The sequence below is a fragment of the Bos javanicus genome, chromosome 9, assembly GCF_032452875.1.
Source record: "Bos javanicus breed banteng chromosome 9, ARS-OSU_banteng_1.0, whole genome shotgun sequence".
NCBI lineage: Eukaryota > Metazoa > Chordata > Mammalia > Artiodactyla > Bovidae > Bos > Bos javanicus.
In genome coordinates this window covers 22,013,429-22,024,806 of record NC_083876.1, presented here as the reverse complement: position 1 = coordinate 22,024,806, position 11,378 = coordinate 22,013,429, and the positions used below count along the sequence as shown (strand labels likewise).

General features: G+C 43.8%; 1 non-coding gene across 1 annotated transcript; it reads left to right on the top strand.

Annotated features, from left to right (window-relative positions):
• The first annotated feature begins 239 nt into the window (after positions 1-239).
• On the top strand, positions 240-312 carry TRNAG-CCC (transfer RNA glycine (anticodon CCC)). The gene has a single exon. It is a non-coding gene; the product is annotated as a tRNA-Gly (tRNA).
• Positions 313-11,378: the final 11,066 nt, after the last annotated feature.

Sequence of the window (11,378 nt, the reverse complement as noted above, 5' to 3'; positions counted from 1 at the left end):
GAGGAAACAGGAAGGATAAGAGGTTATGATCAAAGAACGGGCTGTTGAGATCTAAGAGTTCAACAGTGAAAGAAAATCCAAACTGACCATGTGCAGCATGTGAAAAAGGCCTGTCTCTTGAACAAGAGAACAGAGGAAGTGGAATGAGATAATGATGGAGAGGTGGGCCTGAGCTAGATGAGGGAGGGCCTTCATATAAAGAGTTGAGGTTTCCACCTAAACAGGCTGAGAGGGGGACTTCCCTGGTGGTCCAGTGGCTAAGACTCTGAGCTCCCAATGCAGGGGGCCCAGGTTCGATTCCTGGTCAGGGAACTAGATCCCACGTGTGGTAACTAAGACCTGGCATAGCCAAATAAATAAATACTTTAAAAAAATAGATTGAGAAATTACTAAAGGGATTTAAAAATGGCAGTGACATTTAAGAGCCTTTGAAAGGCAATGATCAGATTTTTTGGAAAGACCACTCTGGAGGCTCCTTTGAGAATGGATTATAGGAGGGCAAGAAGGAAATCAGGACAACATTTGATTGGTGATTGCGATAGTTTAGGCAAGAGACAGTGATGATGTGAACCTAGAAGGTGACAGTGGAGGGAGACGGGGAAATGAATAGCCACAGTATATAACTGGGACATAGAACCAATAGGACTTGGTGGTGGATTAGATTATGAGCGTCAGGACAAGCAAGAAGACAAAGGAAATCTCTAAATCTTGGTCTTTTGCAAAGTGATAGTGGTTCCGTTTATTGACAACAGAATATTAGGTAAGAAACTGGATTTCTTTTTTAATTTTTTTAAACTTCATATTGGAGTATAGCTTATTAACAATGTTGTGATAGTTTTAGGTGTACCATGGAGCAACTCAGCCATACATATACATGTGTCCATTCTCCCCTAAACTCCCCTCCCATCCAGGTTGCCACATAACATTGAACAGAGTTCCCTGTGCTATTCAAGGAGGTCCTTGTTGGAGAAACCAGACTTGGTGAGGGCAGATGGGGGTAACAGAGAGTCAAGAGTGCTCATTTGATTATATCACAAAATGTCAAAACAGATAGTTGGATATTTAAGTCTGGAGCACAGAAAAGAAATCAGAGATAAAGCATAATTTTGAAAACAGTATGAGGTACCTCCCCCAATGCTTTCTTTCCCATCACCACTGTGTGGCACCCATATTATTAGGAGGGAATTGACTCCTCACCTGAAATCTGACATGGATTCATGACTGTTTTATCTTCATCAAGATAATCCTCTCCTATGTCATTGTTATTGACTTAGGTAACTTAGATTGAAGCCACCCTGCACATGGCATTACCTTATCCAAAGGAAATAGATTAGAAGTATGTCTGTGAAAAACTGGGGCCCATGGGACATGTGGAGTCACACTTCTGGGATCTTCTAAGAAAGAATGTTTCCTGTTCTTCTGAGAGCATGAAGAAAGCAACTAGAAATCAACCTTCTCTCTCATTTTGGCAGCATGATTTGTGATTAATATCTGTAACTGCTGTAGCCATTTTCTCAACACGAAGGACATCAGCTTGAAATGAAGCCAATAACATTGGAGGTGGGACAGACACTTGAAAAGAAATTCCTGATAATGTTGCTGAAGCCACGAAAACTATCTTGCATCTGAACTTTTCAGTTATGGGAACCAATAACCCCCCTTTATTACTTAAGACAGTTTGATTTTTGGTTATTTGCAGTATGAGTCCTAACTGATGACTCTGAAGTCACTAGCACACAAATAGTATTTCATCTCAGGGAATAAGTGCTGAGAAGGAGGACTAAATCAGAGGCATTGCAACCTTAGAGCCTGGGCCAAGGAAGAGGAGGAGCATGAGAGACAGAAAAGCAGTGGGCAGGAACATAGGAGGAAACTAAGGAAGGTGTGGAACTATCAAGGGGGAAATGTGTTTGAAGAATGAGGAAGTGGTCCCCTGTTTGACAGCTCTTGGGAGTTCAGGTTACATGAGGGCAGCAGGTACATGACCTTGGGAATGGCAACATACAGCTTGTCAGTAACCCTGTTAGGTGCAGTCAGGGGAGGGGAGAAGGGGGTTTAGGGGTGAAGACAGTGTGTAGACATACATTTTGAGAAGTTTTGCTGCGAAGATGAGAAGAGCAGTGAGTCAGGAGGAGAGGGTGCTGTGGGGCCGAAGGAGTGTTTTAATTGTACTCATCGTTGGTTTTTTGAGAATGAAACACATAATCATGTCCATATGCTGAGGGATTCAGAGAATGAAAAATAAAGGATGGGGGGAAGAAGTGCAAGGGTGGAGGGCCTCCTGGTAAAAATGAGAGAGAGATGGCTCCAGAGGGTCAGAAGAGATGCTGAGTAGGAGCAGAAGCACCTCTTCCCTCAGCAAAGGGGAGAACAAAGAACACGAGTGGGTAAGAGAAGGCTTGTGGGAATTTCTCAGGTGGTCCAATGCAGGGGGGCCCAGGTTCAATGCCTGGCTGGGGAACTGGATCCCACATGCCACAACTAAACATCCAGCGTGCCCCAGCTGAGACCCGGCACAGCCAAAATAGAGAAAAATAAAAGAAGGTTTGTGGATTTGTGCTATGAAATCGGAGAAGCATCTGTTCTGTTTTCTCGGTTGAGTGTGAGTGAATATCATCAAGATGTAAGGAAAACCTGTCATCAAATGTGGTCATGACTTCTCGGCAGGACAGAAATTTTCTTTGTTAGGCTCATGGAAAATGACCTTTTACATTCCCCAAGGTGTAAAATTATTCATGGTGAATTTGTCTATTGGATTCTAAAAGGGACGCTTTATATTTTTTGAAAGTTTTATGCAGATGGGGTGGGAAGGGGTCATGGAGGGGAAAGGGAAAAGTGAAAAGTTTTGGGTTCAGGCAACGGGATTCAGGTTCTCTTAAAGCTGGCTTTTATAAAAGGGAAATTTAAAACTTTCCACCTGAAATATTTATAAGCCAACGACATACTCTTTTCTCTCCAACAGGGAGTAATTTGCCATAGTCAAGTTAGCTCACATCTGTGGTCTTCACTGACAGGAGTTCTGACCATTTTCTTCTTTCTTCAAATTTCCTCTAGTTCTCTGGTACTATGAAAAGTTGGAAAAATAACTTATAACACTTAAAAATCAAAGCTATAACTATAGTATATATTCTTCATAGCCTAGAAGAAAATAAAATATCATATTCCATTTCTCTGGACAGTTTAATAATAAGCACCAAGTTGAGAAATTGTTCAGTGTTTCAAGGTGATTAGCCCTGACTTCTAGTTATAAGTTATGTAGGGGGTTCTTATTACATCTTAATGATAGGTTTTACCTAACAAAATAATTTAATCAAACTCTTATAAAGACATGTGGGGACGTCCCTGGTGGTCCAGTGGTTAAGACTGCACTTCCACTGCAGGGGGTGCAGTTTTGATCCCTGGTTGGGAACTAAGATTCCACATGGTGTGTGGCAAGGCCAAAATACAAACAAACAAAAAACCCACGTGGAGGAGAAGAGTGTAGATTATTGTTTTGTAAACACTCTGATGGATTTGTCCTCATTTTAGGCAGTACAAACTAACTTATTTTGCATAAAACCACTTAAAAGACTTGAAACACAACTTCTTTTGTGTGTAAAGAAAAAGCCCATCATATCCACCTGGGGTACTGGCTGCAAATCCTGATGACATGTAGCTGAGAACAAGGACTAGTTTCATTCAAAATCAAATTCAGCTCAATTGTATTGTCTGTGAAGCCAAGTAGCTTGGGAGCAGGGATGAAAATACAAGCCTTAATAGTTACGCTGTTCAAAACACATGACCCAGGAAAGGGTAAACCCACACATTTATAAAACACTCTGTGGGTCAGTTCTAGGCTTTTTGATAGGGCATCAATTAAGACCACCTTAAAGAAGCTTTGTTAGAACAGAAGATTTCAATCATGGTCTTTCTAGCTACTAATGTATAACTGTTTGGTTTTAAAGTAAGTTTTTACTTAAGACATATAACTGTACATGGTATATGTCTGTGTGGTGAGTGTATATTAAAAGTTTGTTTTCACATCATTAGAAAAGTTTCTTTAATGAAGGGACCAGAGTGAATGGTGGAGGCAGTGACAGGTGAGCGAGTCCAGTAGATGTGATCCTGTTTTAAAGCTGATCTTGAAAGTGGTTCTCTAACTGTATTGAACAGGTCAGCAACTCAGGGCAAGAGTATAAAGGTATTTCTTACAGAAGTGGAGCTCGCTGAGTAATCCCTACTCTGGAAATGTCAGATATGGATTCACTGGGATGAAACTGTTACTGGGATTATCTGTAAAAATTTGATGTGCTTTCAGGATGCAGCCAGGAGAATGAAGTTTGAGTGCTCAGTCATGTCTGACTCTTTGCAACCCCATGGACTGTAGCTTGCCAGGCTCCTCTCTCTGTGGGGTTTCCCAGGAAAGAATACTGGAGTGGGTTGCCATTTCCTGCTCCAGGGGATCTTCCTGATCCAGGGATCAAACTCACATCTCTTGCGTCTTCTGCACTGGCTGGCAGATTCTTTTCTACTGTGCCACCTGGGAAGCCCGAAGTTTGACTATACCTATTGGCTAATTACTGATCCCAGCTGGTAATGACCATACTTATTGTTTTTATTTTTTCTCAATTTGGGCAAGTTCTCTCAGTCCCCTGCCAAGCTCAAAAGAAGAGAAGGTAAGGGCAACAAGTAGAAAAAGAAAATAAAAGCCCCAATCATCAACCTTGGATTTGTGCCTTTTTCTCTTAAATCCTCTTCCTTATTTTGGTAGCAGAATACCATGTTCTCTCATTGGGATTTTGAAGCCTTTCACCAGCTTTGTTATCCGCTCAGATATAGCCCAGAGTTAGGTAGTCATTTAGACACAACTGTTTGTTTTTCATCAAGTCATCTGGACCTATCTGCAGTGACACATTGGCAGCGCCAGTCGGACCTGCTCACAGCCCTGTCAGGAAAGATGAGCCTCGGGTGGCCTGTGCTAATTTCCTATTCATGGAGTTCCGTATCATTCATAGCATACGGAAAACCAAATAAACTCTGCTCCCTTTCAAGAGGAGCAGGCAGGTTTCAATTTTCTCTTGGATATGGCCAACCATCAGAATTTTTAGGCCAAAGATAGTGGAAGAGTTAATGTTTTTCTTCTTTTAAAAATATCTAGGCATATTAAGCTAAAGCAGTGAAAGTTCAGCTAATTATACATTTTGCTTTTGTTTACCGTTTTTCTCAAGTTGACAGAAAAGCACAAACTACACGTATGATAGATTTGGGGTGAAAGCCAAGATTTGTCTTTGGTCTAATCTCACTCTACCCTGTGGTTCTGACTCCTTCCTCTGTCACTGGCAATATGGGGTGTCCCCAGCCCAGAGTGACTGTCAAGTTCTCCATCCCTAATGTGGGGCTTTTAAAAAGTGTGTTCCACACACAAACAGTATTGCTAAATGCTCCCCGTATGAGGGTTATATATGGTCTATTTATATGAGACTTGACCATGTGAGACTTGTTTCCGCCAATAAAATGGGTGCCACTTCCAGCAAGATCTTAAGACCATGGCAAGATTCTACAGTTTTCTTTTGATTTCCACCACGAGACCAGCAGTGGTGTATATGGGAGCTGCCCTCTTAGTCTTCATCCAAGAGTGAAGAAGATGTTGAAAAGATCTACGGCCACCTAGCAGTTGTCATGTAAAGTGAAAGAGAAGAGAAACATTGTTGTAAACCACTGAGATTTCGTTACAATGGCATGACCCACCTCATTCTTATCAATACACTGTCAGGAACAAAGGGGGCTCTCTGTTTTCAAATGAATTTTGAAAATGATACATATACTGTCCCACATATGTTATTATATAATAATGTACACTGGCATTGTAAAAGATGTTAAAAAAAAAAAAAAATCCTGCAGGAAAGAAACTGGCTTACCATTGTGATCTAGCATTTTCCCAGGAATCTTGATTAAAGAATTATTTTTTAACATAATACTTAATAACTTTTCACCAAACACTTTTTTTGAAGAGCTTCCCTGACACATTTTTTTCCTTTCCCATTACTTAAAGAAAGGTTGATTCATGAAGCTGATGGCTCTTGTGAACTTTTGCCAACCATTCATTACTAGTTTCATTCCTTTGTTCACTCATTCAGTCAAGAAAAAACATATCAGGTACTAGAGGTAGTGTTGAAGGTACTGAGGTCTCCCACTGCTATCCTGTGGCTGTGAAAGAAATATCACTGTCATTGATTTCTGTAAGTCAATTTCATTTCTAATGGTGTGTCTAAGTGCATGCTTTTGAGAGCACAATTACAGCCGGTCACTTCTCACATGCCCACTTGTTCCACGTGGTGGCTTCATGACTGGGGAGTTAACATTGTCCTGTTAGTCTCATGTCAAACCTGGACTGTGTGAGCATCTCTGCAGGGGTCCCTGTGGGCCTGTATCCCTGGACGGCATTACCCACTCTGTCCTTCTGCTGCCTTAATGGTTCTGCAGGGAAGCAAGTTTCAGTTGCTTGCTCCAGGAGTACAGGAGGTGGAATTCTATGACAGCCTCCACGATTCCTGGCTCCAGGGGTACACACGCCTTCCCTTAGTGATCAACAAACAGTAGTCTGGGTACTGCTGTGTAGAGATTTTGCAGGTGTAACTGAAGTTCTGAATCAGTTGACCTTACATTAGGGAGAGCATTCACGTGGAACTGACCTAATTACCTAAGTCTTTTACAAGCGGAGCGTTTTTCCTGCTTATAGAGGAGGACGTCAAGGATTCAAAGCACGGGAAGGATTCAACACACCACTGTTGGCCTGAAGGGAGAATGGAGAGCGGCCCTGACTGGCGGCCAGCAGGGGAGCATGGGCCTCAGCCCCACGAGCGCCAGGAAACTGAGTTCTTCCAATCCAAGTGAGCTTGGAGTGGATTTCTCCCAGCCTGGCTGACACCCTGACTTCAGTCTTGTGATACTCTGAGCAGAGATCCAGCTCCACCAGATTGGACCTACAGGACAGAATTGTAGCTTGTAAGTGAGACCGGCTGGTTCTACAGAACCAAAACCGTGAGTGGTATTTTAAGCTTCCAGCTTTGTGGGGACAGGTGATGTACCAAAAGAAAACCAGCACGTACACCCCAGACCTTGTCTTCAACTCCCGTCTGGGGTCTCTGTTTCCAGTTTGGAGGCGAAATCAGAGCAAGAGGGAAGCTTGGGCAACCTTATTTCTTCAAAACATTCTCTTTATAGTCTCTTCCTCTCACTTCTTTCAGAGCCTGGGCGTGTTTCCTTAAAGAAACTTCTAGAAAGCACAACTCAAAGAGGCTTGCAGGCTGCTTGTCTCCTGCTCCATCTTCCAAACATGCTCAGGGATACCACCCCTGCCCCGAGACTATAAGATCCGAGCCTGCCACCACGTTGGAAGTGGGGAAAGGAAACAGAAGATACAGGGAGGGGAAAATACTCCAGGAACTACTATCTTCACACACTGCTCCTCCCCAAAGCTTCATCCCATGGCCCCGTGGATCCAGACGTGGTGGAGGAAAGTTTTCCCACAGGGGCATCAGATGACGCAGCATCTGATCAAAAGACAGCCAGGCCTCGTACACAACTGCCTGTCCCCCACCCGACTTCTCCGTTCCTTCTGGACCAAACCCTAGATCACTGTGGGAAATGGAAAGGAAAGCAGTGCCCCAGGCTCTGGCTGGCAGGCAGGGGACCTACAGGGAGCATTGCCCTGAGGGTGGCAGCATATGGCCATGACGGATGTCCAGACGGTGGAAACCCTAGACTCCAGGGTGAAGGGAGAAACCATCTGGTGACATTTCCTGGCATCAGGCTCTGGGGGACCACATCTTGACTGGTAATCTCATAGATGCACGTGTCTTCCTGGGGTCCAGAGCAGGGCCCACTGCAGGCCCTGGAATGTGGGTTGTGAGAGGTGACACCTCTGAGAACCACAGGGGAAGCAGCCTTCCTGTTTCTTGGCCTGGGGCAGCCTCTAGAGAGAAGAGGCAAACGGAACTAGTGGTTGCCAGCTCTTCCGGGCCCATTTTCTGCCAGGCAGTGTGCCTTGCGTTTTCTGTGCATTGTATCGTTTCACTCTCATAACAAATCCACAAGGTTGGGAAATCCGCCTTTTGAAGCTGAGGAAGTTGAATCACAAGGAGGTTAAAATAAGTTGCCCGATTCATCCACCCCCTAACTGGTAGAATCAGAGCCAATGAGAAAACAAATCTCAGACGGTGGAGTTGTCAGGCTTCAGCCCAACAGATTCTGCCCATTACTGCTCTGGTTTTCCGCTCTCTAGGTTTCCTTCACATGGGGATTCCCCAAAATGTCTGTAGGTTGGAAGTGGGAAGAAAAGCCACATGGCTAAAAGGCAGCATGAGTGAGCAAGCATCTGGGTGAATCTGTTGATTAGATGTCAAAGAACCCAAGCAGAGTGGGATTGCTTTGATCTTGATGACTACAGGCTAACCAAGACTCACTCCTTTGGTTCCTCAGAGGTGGTTACAACTGTGTGCACTCACTGTGGCTTCCTGAGAGGCTCCCACTCTGGCCCCCACTGTTTTAGGCCTCTTTAACACATGGATGGGAAGAATTACTCATTTCCTCCTTTTGTGTCAATGGCTTGGATTCCAAATGATTCCATAATATTTACCGCTTTGTGTTGAAGTGTGTTGTCGCCAACCGTTCCACCCAAGCGCCATTAGTATTCATTCTTGTTCCTTCAAGACCAAAGTCAGTCCAGCACATAGTGGGTCTTTAGTATTTGAGAGGAAGAAGGAAAAGCAGAGCAACTTTTGCATTGTCCTGGCCCCAGAGATATAAGGGTTTGGTCCTAGAATGTGTTCTTACAAACAGACCGGAACCTAATCAGTTCCAAAAGCAGAAGCATCTCTGACTTGCCCTCTGGTGCTGGAGGATAAATCCTGACACTGTGTTGAAACAGGATGTCCCAGTCCTGGAAGAGGAGGTTAAGGGTATGGTCATGTGAACACGGTCTGAGGCAGGACTTGGGGCCCAGGCGAGATGGGGGGCTGAACCGCAGATAAGTCAGGTTCATTTAAAGGGGCCTTCACCAGTGACGATGACAACAGAAAATCTCCACTGCTGCTCTTCTCCTGGGGCTTTTAAAGGACCCTCTGACGAAACCATTACCAGGAAAATTACTTCCCTTAAAATCTCTTCCTATCAGGCTCTGCCTCCCTTCGCCATCTGGTCCTTTCTACTCCCCCTCTAAGCACCTTTCCTGCCCCACCAGACTGAGTGAAAACTTCCTGTGGAATCCTATTCTCACTGGGGCACGGCTCTAATTCTCGAATCTGGAGGCTCTCATCCTCCTCCTCTGCTGGAAGCTTCTCCTCAGCCAAGCCCCACCATGCAGGCCCTGTGGGCCTTGCAAGGTCCTTGAAAGGCCTTCGCTGGGGTGGCCTTGCCTCACTCTGGGCGGAAACCTCCTGCAGGGCTCACTGGAGCCAAATGGGGGTTGGAAGATAGTAGAAGATCTTGCCACTAAATAGGGAAAGCAAGAGGGCCATGGTTGAGACTTGTGATGGGCCTACTTGGGACTTGTGATGTGTCCTCTCAGCAGTGCTGATCAGGTTCTAGAGTGTTGTTAGTATAGCACTCTCTTGGCCTTTGTGATGAGTACCACTGGCTGCGGTGGACTGGTCTAAAATTTCCTACGGAAAAATGCATTCTGAGTTCCCAAGCATGTCTTAGAAAAGAACTTTTGATTCTTTTGATTTTACAACCCGTTTCTCAAATTTCTCCCAAGGAGCTTATGATTTTTCTGTGTCATGATGCTGAGCTGGTTCTGGTTTCATGTTCATTATAAAACAACATCCAATGTCCAATCTCAGACTCTTGGAAATGAGTAATACTGGGAAAAGAAAGAGTTTTCCTGAAATCACCTTACCAGAAAAGAAACACAGAAACTGGACAAAAACTCACTCTGAACAAAAAAAAACTCAGAACTTTTGGGCCTTGGACCAGATTCCTGTTTTGCATACTCAGGAGAAAGAAAGAGAAACATGGAATTGCAGTGTCTGTGCACCAGGTCCCAGGTCCCAGTGAAGCTACTTCTTCTGCCCCTTCCTGTCACATTCTTTTCAGGATATTATTATTAGATACTAATACAACCCTATGAACAAAGATTTTGAAAATAAGTCTTCTCTGAGGCTTTTGTCTTTGACACTTCCTGGTTGGATCTAAGTTACACATTTTCTTCTGAATGAAAGAGGTGTGATCACCAGTTTCCTTCAATGGACTGAACCCTGGCAAACTTGGCTTAAGATGTTGGTTAAGTTGTGAGGAAGGACTGGACTCAGTTTATACTTTCTGACAACGTGCTCCACACTCTTGTACCTATCACCACCTTGGATGTTACTAAATGAGCAGCAACAATAATCCCTGTCTTTCTTTTCTGGCTGTTTGGTTTCCTCCTGCTTGCTGACTTGGCAGGTGGCCTGAGCAATTCCATTGTTTGTCTGCAGCCTCTTGAAGCAGACTGGCCGTCTGCTTACCACTCTGACCTTTAGAAGGACAGGACTTTCAAAAATCAAGGGAAGACAAGCAGGACTGTACTGTTATTTTATTAATGAGCCAGTATTGTTGTCAGAATGAACATTATTAAAAGTCTACAAATAACAAATGCTGGAGAGGGTGTAGAGAAAAGGGAACCCTCCTACACTATTGGTGGGAATATAAACTGGTGCAGCCCCTATGGATAACAGTCTGGAGGTTCCTTAAAAGACTAAAAATAGAGTTGCCCTACGATCCAGCAATGCCACCCCTGGGCATACATCCAGACATATAATTCTAAACATAGGCACATATTATCAGTGTTCATAGCCCTATTTACAATGGCCAAGACATGGGAACAACCTAAATGCCCATCAACACATAAATGGATAAAGGAGATGTTTTATACGTGTGTGTGTGCGTGTGTGTGTGTGTATGAGGTAGACAATTGCTCAGCCATAAAAAGGAATGAAATAAAGCCCTTTGCAGCAACATGGATGGACTGAGAGCTCACACTAAGTGAGGTCAGAAAGACAAATACCATATGATGTCACTTCTATGTGAAATCTAAAATATGACACAAACGAACCTATCTGTAAGGCAGAAACAGACTCGCAGACACAGAGAGCAGGCCCGTGGTTGCCAAGGCCGAGGGGAGGGGAGGATGGATTGGGAGTTTGGGATCAGCAGATGCAAACTACTGAATACAAAACGGATAATAACACAGTCCTACTGTATATGTGTAACACAAGGAACTATATTCAATATCCTGTGATAAACCATGATGGAAAAGAATATTAAAGAAGAATGTACATATATAACTGAATCACTTTGCCGTACAGCAGAAATTAATACTAACTATTAAGTCAACTATAATTCAATAAAAGTAAAAAAAA